Here is a 17,244-nt window from a genome sequence, read left to right as displayed (position 1 = left end):
CTGTGACCACACTGGAAAAATTGGAGCAGAGAGCAACTGAATGCCACTGGCACCAAACAAAAAACACTGGGGAAGGATTCAAGCACAAGGGTGACCTACAGGATAGAATAGTTGCCCAGGATCTGGGAAACTGTCAAACCGCAACATCACTGAGCTCTTACAAGCCTGTCCTTCAGCATTTCTGTACCTCATCTGCAAAATGATGCCAGTATCAGATGGCAGCAGTGAGCACATCTGTGAGAGGTGTGCCCAGGTAGAGGAACTCCTCCGCTTAGTGATATTGCTCCAGGAGTAGGTTGAGGAGTATCAGGGAGTGTGGCAGAGAGTCAGGTAACAGGCACCCAACCTTCCCCGAGACAGGCCCAACACGATACATGATACACATGGTAGAGAGGATTCCCTGTCCTCTCTCCACCTGGCTGAACACAGTCACTTGAGGGACAGGGGGCCATGGTGACAAGTTTCTGCCTGGTGCAGCAGGTTGTCCCCTCTGTGCCAACCCCACCTGCCCCTGTGTAACAGCTGTGAGGCTTTGCAAGTGGAACCCAACAGTAACAAGGAAGACGGTTCATCTAGCATGGAGGTGTTGCCACAGTTAAGTCGGTCTACCCCCTGCATCAAAACTGCTTCCGTAGAGTAAAAAAGGCAAGTTATTGTCACAGGAGACTCCCTCCTGCAGGGAACAGAAGGCCCAATATGCAGAGTGCACACACTTCTCAGGGCAGTCTGCTGCCTCCCTGGGGCCCGGGCTAAAGGTGGGAAGGGAAAGCTTCCTACCCTGGTACGGCCCGCAGATTATTACCCATTACTGATTTTTCAGGTAGGCAGTGAGGAACTTGCAGCAAGAAGTCTGACGGCAATCAAGGGGGACTTCCAGGCCTTGGGATGGCTGGTTAAGGGATCAGAAGCACGAGCGGTGCTCTCCTCCATCCCTCCAGCTGCAGGCGATGGTGAGGGAAGCAGCAGGCAGAGCCAGCAGATTAATACTTGGCTCTGAGCCTGGTGTCACCGGCAGAATTTGGGGTTTTTTGATCACAACACCAGGCCTGCTGGCAACAGGCAAGATACACCTGTCTCAAAGTGGGAAAAGGATCCATGCATAGGATTTCACAGTGCTCACTGAAAGAGCTTTAAACTGGATTGGAAGGGGGAAAGGGATAAAACCAGGCTCACTAGAGATCAGCCGGGGGCAACACAGTCGTGTTTGAAGGAGGGTGTGCTAGCAAGGTTCTTCTGTCTGCCATCTCAGTGGAAGTAGGGGATGGAGATCCATGTAGCAGCAAAGACACAAGGATTATTGATGTGTTAGAAACCACAGAAGCACCTAAGAATGGCCACATATTAGAAAGATTAGATTGGATATTAGGAAATATTTCTTCATTGGAAGAGGCTGCCCAGGGAGGTGGTTGAGTCATCATCCCTGGATGTATTTAAAAGACGTGTAGATGCAGTGGTTAGGGACATGGTATAGTGATGGACTTGGCAGTGCTACGTCAATGGTTGGACTCAATGATCTTAAAAGTAATTTCCAACCTAAATGATTCTATGATTCTAAAACAGGGGTAAGAGCAGCTGCCTAGCTCATACACAGCTGTGGGAATGAAACCATAAAGGAGAGCAGAGCACTCAGAAGCTGGGCTGACAGCTCAGTGAAGAATGGTTCCCCCTGCAACCAGAGCCTCTTCCTGTCTTAATAGACAGGAATTTAAATAATAAATTAAATTAAGAAACTTGAGTTTTTAAGTGGTTGCACCCCACTACAGAAGCTTGCTTAAAAATGAAGACACATGCTTAATCCCTGGGACAGAGACTGTGTGTGAGAGATTTTCTGTTTCCTTTGGCATCACAGGATTAAAGTAATTTCCTTCTTTTCATGATTTGCTCACAATTTCAATTATCCACATCTAGATTTATTGCACACTTAGAAAAGAAATACTGTTGAAGGGACCACATCCATCAAAGTTCTTATTTCATCCCTCTGAAACCTGAAATTCTCACTAAGGCACAGCATGAAGGATTTCCAAGCATAAGGCCCTTTTCACATAAAGAACTGGACAGATTTTAACATCTTAACTACTTTTAACAGACTGTAAGATCTTACACATTAGGAGTCCCCTAGACATTATGCAACATTATCCGTAAGCAAATACTGTAGGAAAACGGATCTGATAAGTCCATGAAACAGGGAAATGTATTTCAACAATACAAAGCACATACTCGTAGAACTCAGAAAAAATATATTCTTGCCCATAATACTCATTAGTTTCAAACGCAAGCTACAGGAGAAATTTTTCCTCAAAAAAAAGTGGAAAAGACAGGATCTGACTGAGTGATGTCTCTGATTTCCTAAGATCAATTAATTACAGTACTTAATTAGTCAGATCACTCTTTTGTAGTCTTTTTTTATGAAGTCACAAAATCGTGCAAATGATTAACTTCTTCCACTACTTTCAGTAAGGATCTACTTGAAGAGAAGTCTTTGGCAAGTTCCTCAGTTTAATAGTTATCTTGCAAATGTGCCAGTTTACTAAGGAAAGAGGAACAAAAAAAATCCAGAAAATTCTGACACAAAGCAGTAAACGTGAGGCCAGAAATGCATTAGTAGTTAAGAAGAAAATACCACCAGCAGAACCAAAAATAGCTCTTCAACCATTTGTCTTTGCAAACCTCTCCATTTTTTCTTTCCAGTATCCATGCTTCTCATAAATGAATGTTTCTTACGCTTGCACTGGGGTCTCTCAGAGTCTCTTTCCACTGAGATAAAAATATGTCTTTTTCTCAACCATGTTATCAGCAATCAAAGGAAGCGATTTTATTTCTTTTTTCTTCATGACCTTTTTTGAGTTCTGCCTACTGTTCATCTAAAAGAAAAAGCTGGTCCATGCTTATCACTTTTTTCTTTTATTAAGTATTCTATTGAAAAATGATGCTACCTCTTATTCAAGAATAATGTATATTCAAGCCATCTCCAGTGGGGGAGGAAGGTGGGATGACTAGGCTTTCCTATTGGCAAAACTGTGCCACATACTTTTCTCCCATCTACCAGAACTTCTCCTATCACATCCACCTCTACTTTACTTTTTTCCTTTTTTTTTTTTTAAATGTGACTTGTTATCACAAACAAATATTTTCCTTGGGCTCACAAAAGTCAGCTTTTAAGCTACCCTGACATAAATTGAAATGACGGGCAAAGCAACAATGCAGTAAAACTACCAAAAGTCTCCTGTCAAAGCAAGAGTATGTAACTGCTGGTGAAAGTCTATAAATGCTGTATCTTCTGCAGCATGCTGGCATTTTTTTATAGTTATTCCTCCCCAACAATTAACAGGTGACAGTTTAGTTTTAAAACAAGAGCATTTTATAATCAGTGATACATCTATGCTGCTCAACCATCTGATCTGTCTCAAGGTCACTGTCTTCCGTAACTGGGTAAGGATTACATCATCTGTCCTACTATAGGATGACAATTACATCATTGATCAATACCTAAGATCTGAGCGTTACCAACAAATTCATGTTAGGGATGAGTTACAGCTGGGCAGATACCACAAGATGAAACTCCTGTTTGGTTCAACCCACATCCCCATTAAGACTACATTATAAAACTGTCAACTCTATTACTATTATTTGTATTACAGTGCAAACTGAGAGCTAAGCAAAGGTGGTGTGGAGAAGGTGCCACAGCAGCACGCCCTCTGCAAGACAGAGAAAATGGTCTTTGCTTAGAAGAGCTTGCAGCAGTCTGAGATGACAAGAGCAACGGAGGGTGGAGGAAAGAGGTGTAAGCAGATGGCAGCAGACCACATGTTATTTCTGTAAGCTTTTCGTGGTGATGCAGTTTGAGGCAGTCACATGTTCACCTTCAAGAGGGCTAAGTATTTTAAGCTATTTTAGTTTCCTCTGCCTTGAAACAGACCTGGAGCAAGCAAGCAAGCTACTGTGTCTCAGCAGAAGATGCATGAATGGACAGCCCTTGGGTCTTCTGCTCCCCTGCAGCTGCTTTGGTAATGAAACATGAGGCTCTGCATTCAGTGAGGAAGAGTTCAGCTGAATGGCAGGAGAGTGAGTGAAGGCTTGAACAAAAGAGGATAAAGATGAGGCAGTTACGAGTGAAGTTGAGCAAAAAAGGCTCAGGGAAGAGGGAAAAGCTGGACTAAACAACAAATCAGCTTAGGGTAGAGATTTATATGCATTTTGGGCCCAGAGTCTGTCTTCTGGCTGCTTCTGCCATTGTGCCTCTCTGGCTCAAGTCTCCAGGAAGGGGCAACTGCCTCGCTACCCCTTACGGGAACCTGTTGCAGAGCTGGAGCTCGCTCTGCTCACCTTTGCTCATCCAGGGCTCGAGCAGCCCGCAGAACCAAAGTAACCTGAGCAGAGCCCCACTAAAACATTGCAGCAAAAACACCTACAGGAAGATTTGCTAGAGGGTGGTAACCCACCCATGTGGGGATACAGTAGTAATATACAGTAGTACCTAAAAACACTGACCTACTTGGCTTCTGTACAGGCATACAATGAATGACAGCTCCTGTCTCAAATACGAAGAGCAATACATGAAACAGGAGTCCCAGGGAGATATAATACTAAGCCAACATCTTCACCCCTGGATACACTAAATTAGGTACCAATTCATACTTCAGGACCTACATAGCTGGCCTCCTTCACGGTACTGCTGTGTTCACCCAGAGGCCCATTAATGTGGAGGGTTGCAGGCGACTTGCCTGCTCTGGAAACCAGGCCAGGACTAACCAGATTTGATAGCTCTGACCTTAACAGATAGAGTTGTGAAATGCAGAGAAGACTCTAGCACCAGCGTGGAAATTTTATGAGGTTTCTAAAGCATAAATTAAACGTTGAATCTTACAAATATATACGCTGCAGCTGTATGTCCTGAAATGCCTCTAAGGGCAAGAACTGATTTGGCCATTCAAAATGCTGGATTTTAAAACACTTGATTTTGTAGAGTATAACTGCACAACCTGAAGGACAGGCAACCTTCCCTGTCTTCTACTGTCAGACACAAACAGTGGATATTTACTGCCTATCACTCCATCTTCTCCTTAGAAACACAGAGAGAGAGCGCGGTCGTCTTTAACAGAAGTAGTCAGTAAAAGCATGTCATCAGAGGAGAAACTGCAATGAACTCACTTCAGAGAAGAGGCTTTTTTATTTCAGGTTAGGGCAAAGTACTTAATAATAACTATGTTTTTTCTGGTAGGGCCCACTCCTGTATACCTCTCACCAAGAGGCAGCAAACGTACTGCCTTCAGAGTAAACAGCGAGCAAGGTTTGCCTCTGCGGGGCTCATTACAGGGTAAGGGCATTAGACAGTTTTTCTTGTAATAAATCCTTGGTGTTCAATGCCTCAGATCACATTCACAGCAGCTTTAACAGGGCAGTGCCGTGGGCCTCCAGAAGGTACTTTTTACCCTTGCAGACTAGAGAATAATTACACACGGAGAGGCTAACTCAGCCATCTCCCGTGCCAGGTTTATGCTGAAATAACTCCACTGATTGATGAAATTAAGATGGAATGAGGCTGCAATAATCTAATACTGAATCAGGTCATAAAAAATAAAATCTGCTTTGTCAAAAATGTAGTCGACTCAAGAGATTTCCTCCCTCATTCCCTATGCAGAAAAGCTCTTCTATTTTTTCACACAAAGAATTTTGAAAAAGCAAGACCTGTAGGATTTGGGGCTTTTTTTTTTTTTTTTTTTTTTTTTTTTTACTATATTGTTATGCTCCCTGGGGAAGCTCATCACAAAGTTAAGTGCAAATTCCTCACAGGTAACAGGAAATTAAAATACAATAAGAAAATAATCCATCCATACAGCTTACCATGTAGCTTATCAAGCAGATAAATATGAAGTTAAATAAAAAGTTAAACGCTGCTTCAGTTTCATGACTGCTAGCTCTTTATCCCTGTCTCGGAACCCAACTGTGTTTTGTGGAGGAGGAAACATGTCAGTGCAGCAAGTTTCACCTGCAATGAGAAGCAATTTATTGTGCCTGACTGTGAAAAGCAAATTGATATCATCATCTAAGAGTTTGTATCTCACAAGGGTTGTTTCTGTAATTTGCTTTTCTTCTGGAAAGAACTAAGATTAGAATAACGATGCAAAAACTTGCAACCAATACTAAATTAAGCCAGGTTTCATGATAAGTTGCTAGATGAGGAAGGTTGGAAGAAGATGTATGTATGGCACAAGAAGATGTACAATATGCTTATGAAAAATAAAGCTATTAATTGCTAGTGAGATACCTTAGTCTCAGATATCACGAGAACTCCAAGAAAAATAACCTTTTCCTCTCAAAATGTGTTTCTCATAAGCCAGTTTGTTAATTTAAGAAAAAAGAAGGAAAGAGCAAGAGAACGCAGAAGAAATAATGTCCAGTTATCTGAAAGACAATCTGCACAAGCTCAGCTGAGGAGGAGGAATAAACTGGAAATCCAAAAAACCAAACTAAAAATTAAAGCTTTACCCTGAAGCACCTCACTGTTGGATTCCTTTAAAACACATTTTAAAACACCATCACTTTTCCTAGCAGCAAGGATGACAGTATTTGTATTTTGCTGCTGGACTATTAGCCAGCTAAGGTTAAGAAAACTCAAAAGGATGGGGTGGGACAAGGATTAGGACAGGAATTGCATGCATCTCTGAACATTCCCATTGCTTTACAACTCCCTTGACTGCATAAGGAGAGAAGATGAGACCTTTCCAACAACCAGTTTATGCCTGCTGTGGCAGATCTCTTCACTCTGCAGCCACTGTTTCCAGACAAGCAAGACATAAAAGCGTAAGCACTTACTAGCTCATCAACAAGACTAAACTCCAGCCTTTTACACTGCTGAACTATTATATACAACTCAGGAGCCTCCTACTCCTCAAATCCACTGCAAGCACCTTCCAAAACACTTGCTTTCCACTCTCTCCTCTCGTTCTTTCCTGTCTGATATTTTCAGCTATCCTATACACACTTTACTGATGCTGTTGCTCCCACCTCCTGTATCTTTCTAACCCAAACCTCAACCTGTAGCTCTTTCCCATGTTACTTGGCTTTTCCATTGCTGCTCCTTCTCCCTGCTGATGACCGTTTTTTAGTAATGGGCCCTGTTGGTTTTTTTTTCACTAACACAGAAAACTCAAAAAAATCCTAACAGGAATCTATGGCGCTGATAACAGATTAAAGCATCACTTTTGCCTTTACTTCTTTTAGAAGGCAGGACATGAAAAATATCATCAAAGGCAAGCTAACTGGAATCAGTTTTCAGGACAGATGGCTTGACAGCTCTTCTCGTCCAGTTAAGCACTGGGCTTACAGCACCTCGCTATTGCATGACTTCAGAAAGAAGGCAACTTTAAACTAGGAGATCTTCAGGCTGCGTTGCTCAGAATGGAGCATGGAAAATGCCACACAACTGACTCCTACAGGAAGCCTTCCCATGTATAAGGGGAGGGGATCTAAACCCCACAGCATAAAAAAAAAAAAAAAAGAGGAAAAGAGACACAGAGCAATTAAGCATAATGCCCCCAAATGAGACTGCCCATTGGCAGCAACAACACAACTACAGAGAATTTGGGGCTTCTTGGATCTTGGCTACATCGAGCTGTTAAGAGGAAAGCTTTTCTCCTTCCCTAGTTGTGAAGTATGACAAAGCTGTAGAAGGCTGCTGTCCTTTCTCACTTAACCACAGACCTCAGTTAAAGAAAGACGGTAAGTATTGCACCAAAGCGAGAGCAACTGTTCTCTGGGGACACATTATCTATTGAGGCTGGGGGGATGGCTCTTCTGGCTGCCACTTTTTAACAAGGGTTTCACTCTAGCGCATCTCAACAAACTGCAATCTCCTTTCCCGAGTTAACCTTAATCACCAAATGCTGAACACACTGATGACGATGATGAACAGTAAAGTGGTGTAATAGCTCAACCGATGGCTGACACAGTGTGTATGTGACATTACTTCAGCGATAGCAGCCTAGAGCATGAAAATTACTCTTTTCACCCTTTATTCCCTCCCACCCTCAAAATGAGCACCTTCCACTTGCTGGCATGGCAAGAGTGACTTTCAGAGGGAAGGACCCTGGAGAAAGCTGAACTGCACACTGGCAGCCACAAGCAAGGCAGAATTTGCCTTGCAAAATGGCCAGGTTCCCAAAGTCCCAAGTGTGACAGTGCACAGACAGAAATACTACAAATGTGCTTGACAGCACAGAAAGGTGTATCATGCAAGCTGCTCTGACAGCAATGAAAAAAATCAAATATGGCCAACTAACGCTGTGAAAGCCTTTGGTGCAATGGGTAGGGGACTGGAAAAGGCCTTTTTTAAAAAGAGAGAGCAGGGAAAAGGGCATGCAGCAGGGAAATGAAGGTGAACAGAGCAGAATCTTCCTTCATAAAAGGCTTTGATGCTCACTGTTGCTGGGGAAGAAGAACAACTGTACCGGCGTTGTACACACAAGATGTCCAGTTTCTGGATCCAGCCTGCTCTTGTTGACAGCTCTTTCTCACCACCAACAGCAGACTGCAGCAGAACTACTGCCTGTGCTTTCTAGCAGCAAAAGCAGGACCAGGCATATATTCAAATAGGTGCTACGTACTCTCAGTTTTACTCTCAAAGAGCAGAAGCTGGTGGTAGTCAGTAAAGGCTTGTTAAGCATATTCAAATGAAATCAGAGCATTTCTACATGCAATTAATCATGATTTATTTGTTATCACTCCATTCTTCTGCTTCCTGAAACTCTAATTAATAAAGGCCAAGCCTTAATTTGAAACTGTTTTATCTCACATGTTGAACAAAAATGATGGGAAAAAAGGGTTATTATCTAAACCAATGAAGTGTTGGCAAAAAAAAATAATTCTTTGCATCTTTGAGCAGAACAAATGTCTTAGAGAGGTTGGGCAAACTAGGTTAGTTTACAGCAACTTAAGAATTCAGAAGCAAAAGAATTTTTATTTAATAAGAAGCTAAGTGGTGTTTCTGCCATCACTGCTATTAGTCCTCTACTTTCTACTATTCTCTGTTTAATATCTGAGTGTTGTGGTCTCAGAAAGCAAACTAGTTAACTAGTCTCTGAAGCAAAGCAGTGAGGAAAGAAGCACGCCTTGTTTGTGATAAACTAGCTATACATATTTTTGAATCTGTAGTTTGCCTGTTTAAACACATCTCCAGTCGCTCTTTGGCATTTAGAAGGGAGAAAATCCACTTTTATTTTCCCTAATATTTCAAGTCAAGTGCTTAGCAATGAGAAAACCAATGTTATTTCTTAAAAACATTTTAGTCAAATTTAGCAGGAGATAGGGTTGGTGACACTACATTGGTTTTATCAATCATATCGCATCTGCTGAAACACTTTGTTTTCCCTAAAGAGCTTCACCTCGTTACTAAGGGTAGACCCTCTGCACCGAATCCTGGTGAACAGACCATGCCCAAGGACTGTCCTTTGGTACTCCAAAATCAACAAAGAGTGAAAGAAACTGAACTTATTGGCCTTCACGTCACAGATATCCCCTAAAACCGAGTGGGGAGATGCTTTTATTGATACACGCTTTCACAGTGAGATTTCTAAATATGGCGTTTTGACATGGAATAAAAATCTGTAGATTTTAAAAATACTTCCCAAATACCTTTTCCTTATGTCAGTCAAACAAAACAGCTAGCTATACATAACTTGTGCTGTATAAGCATGTTCCTTTCACAACATACTAAGTGCTTTGATACGATGCTGGTTGCCACTTCAGACCCTAAGCCAGGTTTGTTAAAATCTGTCCAAATACCACATGCAAAAGATGAAGGAGCTGTGCTACAAATAGAGCAACTGCAGAGGCTATGGCCCTGCCCACATTCACTCTTGTGTATTTTTACACAAAGCCTAGCACTGTATGAGGTGGGTGCCAGCTATAGCTTGTACCATACTGCCAACAAAACAGGATCCAAAAACAGATAACAAGGAAAATTCTAGGGCAGTTTCTGTGTACTATGAGGAATAGAATTTGCTGGGTTTTTTAAGAATCACCATTGTAACACGTTTCACAGACATCAAATGTATGGATGCAAACAGCACTACAACCATCAGTCAGAAATTATTTCAAACTCGTCACGATCCAGACCGGAGATTTTTTTCAGTAAAGTTCTACTTCAACTCCTGCCCCCACTAAAAACAGTATCATATCATAATACAACAATGTCATGACAGGTTTATAAAGCAAGTTGGACTTGACTATATGAACAAGGTCATTTTAGAGTCACAGACAAGCACTCTGTTCCAGCTCTGCTAGAATGCGCTGTCCCAGCACACACAACCTTAGCACAGTAAATTCAGTAGCACAGAAAAGCTTTTCGGGTTCATGGGCACTTGGGAAGGGCTTTATGAAGTAATCTTCCAGCAACATTTTGCAGCAGCAAGTTTGACTGACTTCCTCCCTCCCTCCAGGCTTTCTGAACCTGGAGAAACACTGCCCGGCTGTCCTCCTTGTGCCAGAACAAACCATGTTTTCTCTGTCACTTGGACTTACCACAGTAAACTTTTAGATACTGACATGAGGAGACAGAACACAAAACAACAAATGCCACACAATCTTGTGGAAGAAAAACATCTGAATTGTTTATAATTTAAAGCCTTGACTTTCTATTTCATTAAACAATAACCAGATTTTATCTTGGAATAGAAATTTACAGCTTAAGCTGCACATCCCTACTGAACCAGCTGTAGACTTGTTCAGTCGTTTACTTTTGTAGGGTTTGGGAGAGTCAACAGCTTTGTGATCCTGCAAACATTTTCGCCTTTTATTTCTATTTATTCCCACTGAATGACAGTGCACTGTAGCAACATTCTGCTTGGCAGGGATACAGAAGACCTAGAAGTCTACACGTGTTGCTCCATGCTTATGCAGAGGAAGCATCTCAAGAGCAACACGACATCCCCCTCGCAGCTCCCTTGTGGTTAAAGGTGCCACCCCTGCAGCAGCCAGCGTCCCACCGAGCTCGTGGTGACCCTGGGCTCCTCCAGATGCCACCCACGGGGCCACGGTGCCAGCTGGCACCTGACAAAAGGGAGAAACATGGCAAATCAAAATGAGGGTTTGATTTGAGCAATGCTCACAAGACAGCTGGTCTGAGGTTGGCTCTGAACAAACCAAGGATCAGAGCGTGGGGTCATGCTAGAGAAGGCCATTTCAGCAGTAAGAAATGCTTCAGATGCAAAACTTTGGGTTATAAAGGGTACAGCAGGCCCCTGGAAAGAAGGATGCCCAGGAAAATGCAGATTTTTACCATGGCATTTCTATGCAGATTTTTACCCGTTATGTGCCTGTTTATTAATACAAAGCAAATTACAATGTCTTCAGCAGATTATTAATCCCCTCAATAATGCAGTGTAATGTCACAACCCTTCGAACCCTAAAGTACCACACTGCAATACTACTTTTTGGGCTTCCACGTCGCAGTCCAAAATGGAGGGTGGTGAAGGGAAAGGAACATACAGTACTTCCATAGCAGATTTTCATACTCTGGGTTACAGGCCAAAGGAACAGTTGGCAATTCTCTCCAACCTGCATCCAGAGTGGTCACCAAGGAAACTTGCCCTCGCTTTTCTGCTATGCCACTTAGATCGCACACACGGCACAGGCTGACATCTTCCTCTCTACAGCCCAGAAAACAGCACTGGCTTTCAGGCCCACCAACAATAATGACCCCTCAAGTGAGTTATACAGCGTATCACCATTTCTTACCTAACAACATATCACCATTTCTTATCTAAGATGGTTGCTTTAATAGCATGACACTGGGAGTTCAGTTAACCCACCCCACAGATGGGATTGCAGTGATATTTAAGCAGCTGGCTTTTCCATCAAAGGTTTGAAAGACTTGGTGCTTTTTCGTATATTCTTTTTCTTTTTAATAACCACACAAGAAATGACACTTTACAAAACTTATGGCTGGCCCAATGGCAAGTCTGGGGTTGGTTTGTAAAATTCCTGACAAGCCTGACTTCTTTTTAAAAAAATATAAATAAAATTAAGGCAACACAGAGTAAAAACATTCCTAGCAGAAATGAGTCTCTCCCCAGAGATCAGGCTACCACATTTTAATGTGTACTGAATTTACTTTTTTTTTTTTTTAATTGGAAAGATATCAGACAAGCCTCCTTGGTCTTTTTTTCTCCCCCCCCCCCTTCAGCTGATTTTTTTTAGTTTGTTTGTTTGTTTTTCAGCTTTCCACTGATTTTTAAAGACTGGGGCTGATAAATACTATCAATTTCAGTTAGTAGCTTAGTCCTAATCAGGTCACATCACAGTTCACTGCCTGGGGTCCTGCCCAACAAGCAATGCTGGCCCAGCAGAGCCATCCTCTGTCCCTCGGTTGCCATAGATACTCCTTGGTGACCTCCTGACACATTTACTTGGCTGGCAAACAGAAACTGTCATTGCATCAAGTGCTGGTCCCTCTTTTCCTCATTGTTATTAATACCACTCTTTTTCCTAGTGGCACTGAGAAGATCGTTGCATTCATATTCACTCACTGAGATCACCATACAGCTTCACGGCAAGGTCTGTACCGCTTCAAGCATGCCTCCTGCAACTTGGGTTCAGAACTGAAAGTGCTCACACTAACCCCAAAACACACGCCAAACCCTCTTACAAGAGATTGGGCCAGTGGAAGGCTCCAAACTAGAAATCCAATTCCAAGATCCAACCCCAATGACAAAGAGTTTTATTAGGTTTGGGATTTATTATGGAAAGGCCTCAAATTTCTGTTTTGCATTACTCCTTCCAGCAGGCTAGCTTTCTTTTTACACTGCCTTCCTTTCCTTCTAAGGCATTTTAAGATATTTATTTTTACTATAATCTGGAGAATAAAAGAGGTCACAGATACCTTTACTTGTTTTATAGAGTTGGAGAAGATCTGGATCCCAAAATGACAACAAAAGAAATTTTTAAAAAACCTGCAATACTTGTACCAAGAAATCAAGGGTTTACTTTTCCTAAGAATATTCAAATTGCAACAAAGGAAAACTACAGAATACCATAGTCTTCCACAGAATAAGTGATTCAATTTTCAATCATGGAAAAAGAACTATATTTAGAAAGGCATAATCCGTTACTTTTTCTTCTGGTAAATTCAGCAGAATTAAGAGAACCAGATGGCCAAATATCTATGGAGTATTCAGATCTATTACACTGATGCAGAAACATTAGAGAGGAAGAAATCCTACACGTCTTGAGAGTAGCCCGTGCAAACCACATAATAACAAATGAGATCATTATGTGCAGCCTTGAAGAAAATGGTCTTTTGACTTTCAAAAATTTATGTGCGCCATGGAATGTCAAGTTACTATCATTTTTTTCTATTAAAAAAAAAAACCTGAAGCACTATTCCTTCTGATTTAGCACAAAGATTATACAACGAAAAACCTCTATTCCCAATAAATAATCATTTGGCAACTTCAGTGATCACAGGATTTGAAAACGCTGGTGTTACAAAATGTTGGTTTACTGTTTAAGTGCAAGTCTGAAAAGAGCAACACACCCACCAAAGCACCACTGATGCACACAGCAAAAGAACACCCCAGCAAAGGGGAAACATGATCACCGTTCTAACACTCTCCAGCAAAGAAAGCTTCCCGGACAAGTTGTGTCAGCAGCTCCACAGCATCCTCTCACGATGCAGTGAGTTCCACTCATGCAGTGGCGCTGAAGAGTACGTTTATGACTGTTTGTCAGGATTAAACCCATCCCAGGTCTTTAAACTGCAGAACAGAGGAAGGATGATGGCCAAGAGCCCTAGGGTGCGACTTGGGAGATGCAGACTCGGCTCCCTGCCGTACCCCACTTCAGGCTGGGGCACGAGCCTACCGCCAGGCTTCATTCAGCCGTCAGTAGCAGAGGCACCACAGCTTCCCCATCTGAGGGGAGCACTGTGGGGACAGACACAGGGAAGCCTGATATGCTTACGTTATTTACTGGCATGCCGCATGCAGAGTCCCTAGATGGTCCTTAGAAAGAAAATCCCACGTTGCTGTATTCTGCTTTTCACCAAGCACATAACTAAAACTGGAGAGGATGGAAGAAGGAACATACACAACGAAATTCTGCCAGCCTTTCCACTTGAAAAACCACTGGTTTAGACATACTCCAAAAATAACAGCAGCTCTGTTCTAATGTTATGGCTATAGTTATGCTAACATTTTCAGTACCACCATGTTTGTGAAATACAATCAATGATTATTAAAAAGTTTTGTTAAAATATTTTAAGGTGAAATCTGATGTTCTGTTTACTTAGGCTGCAAAAAAATGTGATCAGCGCTGACATGAAAAGTATTTGAACTGTGCAAACACCATTTTCTTCTATGAACACTAACAGGAAAGCACCTAGCAATGCAGCCATGACTCGGTCTAGCTGATTACAAACTATTTCAAGCTCTGTCTCTATATATTATGTTAAAAATAATGTAACGCTCTGTTTTATAACAGGGAACTGAAAAACACGATGACAACTGAACAACCATATGAAACACAGGTTCCGGTTTTAAAAGATGTTCATGGCATGAAGGATCATGAGCAGATTTTCTAATAGTACTTCCCTTCCCCCCCCCTCAAATTTTAGTGTAAGAAAGTCCTACAGTGACACATCCCTTAAAGGATTTCCCTCCTGCTTGCCCACAAACTGTCCAGCCCCCACAAAACTGAACGGATTGCACATGTCAGCCCAACTAATTAATTCAAGCTTACAAATAGCTACCCAATCACTGAAGGATATGTACCTACACAGTGTTTTCCCACACACATTTTACTTGTGTATTTTATGTTTAAACAGCCTAATATATTAATCAGTGTTGAAAAGTGCAAGAAGGCTAAATTAATTAGATGATTTATACCTGGTTCAAGATCTTTTTACATGCCTCAAGACTGTAAAGTGGCTTTTACGTGCATGAGGATCAAGACCTGGGATCTGTATGTTTTACGTTACTGGTGGGAAACCCCTTTGCTATACTGGTGGGTTTATCTTCAGTGGGTTACAGTCCCCAAGAAGGAACATATCTATACTTTCAGATATAGATACAGTCCCCAAAGGCCACAAGGTTCTTCGTCACTGGAGATCTCATTCTAGGAGACACTGAATATACATTGCACCCTTTAAGTCCTAAATAACTCTCCCAAGAACACTACCTGACTGGGCTTTCAACACAGACACAGTCTGAGGATGACTTCAAGCATGGTCTTCCTGCGCCCTACACCCCACCCCCCACCCCCTGCTTTTTTTTTTCCCCTTTCTTTTTTGTTCACAGTTCACGTATCTTTGCTCAAGTCACTGAACTGAGATTTACAGCAAGAAAACATAGTCATGAAACTCTATTGTGATTAGCTGGTAGTAACATTGCAATTATACCCAGGAAAAAACCCCACTGCTTTAAATATCAGTGTATTTTTATCTACCATATGTGATTACAAGCAACTTCTTTGACATCAGATACGCTATGCATTATGTGCACACCACTGCAGCTTCAACCATGAATTTATATCTGCCTAACCCTTTCAAACACAAGCAAACTGTTATACTAACAAATAAAACAAAACCAAAACCCAGAAATCAACCTCCTTGTGGTTTCCTTAACTAAACTACAGCATCTTGTCCCATGCAGGGGAAACCTCAGTGTTCGTGTACCTATGAATTGCTTTTTAGGCTTCTGCAGTTAATTCAAACATTTTCTCCATCCACATCAATCAAGCTGTCGCAGACCAGGCATGCCAATGGCTCACTCAGAGACAGAGCAGCAAGCATCTTGCCGACAAGCCTACACACCCCTACACAAACCGCGTGCAGTTAGGTTAATTAAAAGGGGCCTTTGGTAGACATGTGGAGAAATGCAAAATGCATTACCATATACACTCTGTACACTTGACACCAAAGCTGGCTGAAAAGTAGCTGCAAGCACTGCCCTTAGCTCCACGTTCCCATGGTCCGCAACCTCTCGTAGCTGAAGCCACGTGCAACACGTGACACTCACCCAAAATATCAGCCTGTAAGTGGAAGGATCAGCGTCAGCAAGACAGAGGGTTTGCTGGGTTTGGGTGGGGGTTTTTGAGCCAGTTCTCATGACATATTACCATGCTAAAGCAACACCACCAATGTTAGTCCAGTGCAAACCGGTATGTCAGTTTTGGTGTTTTTCTTCGAGGAGGAGGAGAATCCCTTAACTTAATACCCAACACGTTAAATCTACTTTTCAGTAATGCACTAAAAAATGATACTTAGCCAGAAGGCCTAAGTAACAGCTCTGTATCTCAATCACAGGCACAGCACAAGCAGTCACAGCTCACAGGGCCCGTAGCAGGTACTACCAGCACTTTGCAGGCTTGGAGAGCAGAGCTGAGGTGTCACTCCCACCCTCTCCCCCAGAAAATGTTCAGTTTGTCAACAGAGAGAGATTCTGCTACGAAATGAAGAGACTCACGACTCATTTCCATCAAATCTCGGGGCAATAATAAAAAAGGATCCACTTTATAAGAGCTCACTTAAATAAGCACAAATTAGGGGAACACACATAATTTCAGAGGTGTTAGGGAACGAGACTTGTCCTTTAGCTATAATCGATGAAGACCAAACACAAACTTGCAGTTTGGCATGGAAAAGCCTCAGCCACTGGGGAAGAGGTCTTCAGTGTCACTTGGTGCAGTGACCAGTGAATTAGGCAGAGAAGGTGTCTGTGTTTTGAACTTTCTTTTATAAAGATAAGTATATCTTCTTTTATATATATAAGCTTATCTTCTTTTATAAAGGATAAGTATAAACAGGCAGGCAGAGCAGACAGACAGCTATTAAAAGCTCCACAGATAACCCTCTGGCAGCATCACCCACACGAAACATAGATAACTGAAGAAATTTCATAGGCAGTAGTCCTGGAACTCAAGATACCATAACACAGTTAAGATCCAAAGAATATGTTTTTAAAATGGCACAGCTGATTGTCCATTTACTTCATAGGAGAAGGCCAGCCACATCCGACAACAGACTTCACGAACCATTAATGCTGTGGAATTCATTTATTGCTTCTTATTCTCAGTATACACACAGAGAAGGAGTTAATAAGTATCATCAGCTGAAGCAATACCAGCTTGCTAAATGGTGATCCACTTAATTTCAAAATGCTGCTCCTGCTAAAATTTACTGAAAACATTGTCCCTCTTGATCACTTCTCAAAACAGTCACCATAACAGCACAAAGCAGGCAGAGGCAGTTAA

The 17,244-nt window shown here is 42.0% G+C and overlaps 1 protein-coding gene across 9 annotated transcripts in view; it reads right to left on the bottom strand.

Moving 5' to 3' along the window:
• The window catches only part of ATXN1 (ataxin 1), a 212,334-nt gene that overhangs the window by 113,251 nt on the left and 81,839 nt on the right, over window positions 1-17,244 (bottom strand). The window contains exon 1 of one of the 9 annotated variants that reach the window (XM_055705410.1): window positions 5,842-7,191. The exons of the other annotated variants lie outside the window; for them this stretch is intronic. The gene's annotated coding sequence lies outside the window, so the exon portion shown is untranslated. Of the gene's footprint in view, window positions 1-5,841; window positions 7,192-17,244 lie in introns of those variants that run through there. 9 annotated transcript variants of the gene reach the window in all.

This window comes from Falco cherrug, chromosome 3, assembly GCF_023634085.1.
Source record: "Falco cherrug isolate bFalChe1 chromosome 3, bFalChe1.pri, whole genome shotgun sequence".
Classification (NCBI taxonomy): Eukaryota; Metazoa; Chordata; class Aves; order Falconiformes; family Falconidae; genus Falco; species Falco cherrug.
This window is presented reverse-complemented; position numbering and strand designations above follow the sequence as displayed.